The sequence below is a fragment of the Gorilla gorilla genome, chromosome 12 (genome assembly GCF_029281585.2).
Source record: "Gorilla gorilla gorilla isolate KB3781 chromosome 12, NHGRI_mGorGor1-v2.1_pri, whole genome shotgun sequence".
Lineage (NCBI taxonomy): Eukaryota > Metazoa > Chordata > Mammalia > Primates > Hominidae > Gorilla > Gorilla gorilla.
Genome location: NC_073236.2, coordinates 106,146,497 through 106,148,273, shown reverse-complemented (window position 1 = coordinate 106,148,273; position 1,777 = coordinate 106,146,497). Strand labels below are relative to the sequence as shown.

Genomic DNA, 1,777 nt, shown 5'->3' with positions numbered 1-1,777 from the left:
TCAGGGCTCCCCAGGAAATAGGAGAAGATGGTCGGGAAATAGGCAGATAAGAAAACCAACAGGAAACCTAGAAAAGAGATGAGAGGAAGGAAACAAAAGAGAGAGTGGAAAAAGAGAAGCAGCTTAGGGGTGAAAACAGGTTGTGGGCAACAGAACAAAACAGGAAGGAAACAGCAGAGGAAAGGGAAGAACATACATCAGACAACTGGGAAAGAGTGCGATGAATTGGGAAGGAAAGAAAAAGGGGGAGGAGGGGAGATAGGGAAGAGGAAAACACAGGAAATGAATACTCAATAAAGAAAACTCGGGCGGGGGGGCAGGATGAAGAGGTTGGAGAGGCAAACGGGGCCCTTTGGGATTCTTAGACCTTGACAAAAACCAGGTGGGCAGAGTACACCAGGTCGCCCACATAGGCCAGGAAGTTGACGGCCGTCAGGTTGGTCACAGCCAGCCAGTCGGCGGTCCCAGATACACACAAGGTAAGGGTTTCTGTCGCTGCAGCTCACATCTCTCGTCTGCCAGGGGTGGACACCATACTTCTCGTTGCACTGGTAGAGGGGCCAGAGGACAAGGGCAGTGGCATAGAGGAGGACGGACAGCAAGGCCAGCCCCAACAGGAAACTGGGGAAGCGGATGGGCAGCATGTTGGTGCAGTGCCCCAGGCTCAGCAGGATAGTGAGGGCCGTCAGGACGAAGCAGAGGGCGTACACCGCCACGCACCACTCCAGGGCCGGCCAGTTGTGGTACACGTAGGGGCTACTGATGAACACGAAGATGAGGCAGGCCACGAAGGTCTCCAGCATCTTCAGCAGCCCCGGCTCGGAGGCCATGTAGTCAGTGATCTCGCCGGGCCGGGCCCGGGTCCAGGTTACTTCGGTGGCGTAAGCCACACAGGCGATGCCAGAGAAGACTGTGGCGGCGATGGCGTGGTCGCGGGAACGGTCGTGGGACAGGAACTGCACGTAGGTGGTGGGGTAGATGATAGAGGCCGAGAGGCACAAGAGGGCCGCATAGCAGGCGAAGGTGATGTGGAAGTTGCGCCAAAACAAGGGGAAGCGGGCCTGGGAGCCGCCCAGCTCCACGAGGAGGATGACCAGGGTCATGGCAAAGCAGAAACACTAGGTGAACATGGACCAGTTACCCACAGGCCCCTTCCAGGCGCTTGCGCTGGCCACCAGTGAGAAGGCCACGCAGGTGGACACCAGCTGCAGCAGGCGGAGGAGGCCCAGGGGCTGGATCAGGGACCTAGAGGACCCTACGACGGTGGGGGACCTCACGGTGGTCGTGACGGTTGGATGGGTAACAGTCACCGGCATGGCAGCAGTCCTGGCTGAGGAACTCACGGAGAAAAGGTCGGCTGTGGAAATGGATTAAGTCACACGCCTGGAAAAGGCTGGGAACAGCGAGAGACAATGTCAGTGTCCATTGGGTCTGGGCTTCTCCCTCCCAGGACCCGCCACCCCGCGGAACAGGAACATAGCACCGAGCACGGAAGAGGCCTGGCCTTGACCTGGAGAAGTCCCGCCCCTCTCCTTCCACCGGTTCCACTACCTGTGTGGGCTGCGGCCGAGGAAATGCAGCGGAAGTGCACACCCCGGGCAGGCGTGGGCACGTGTGTGATGGTAACCCCGCTCTGGCAGGGGGCAGGCGGTGGTGGTGGCAGGGCCTGGGGCAGCGCTGAGGGGCCAGCGGCCCAGCAAGGCCCAACTCTCTCTTCTTATAAAGACTTCAAGTCAGCCTAACAATTTTTAATTTTTTAATTTTTTTGAGATAGGGT

At 58.3% G+C, this 1,777-nt stretch overlaps 1 pseudogene; it reads right to left on the bottom strand.

The window, feature by feature from the left end:
* Window positions 1–361: 361 nt before the first annotated feature.
* Window positions 362–1,551, bottom strand: LOC101146574 (myeloid-associated differentiation marker-like; annotated as a pseudogene).
* Between the last annotated feature and the right edge of the window lie 226 nt (window positions 1,552–1,777).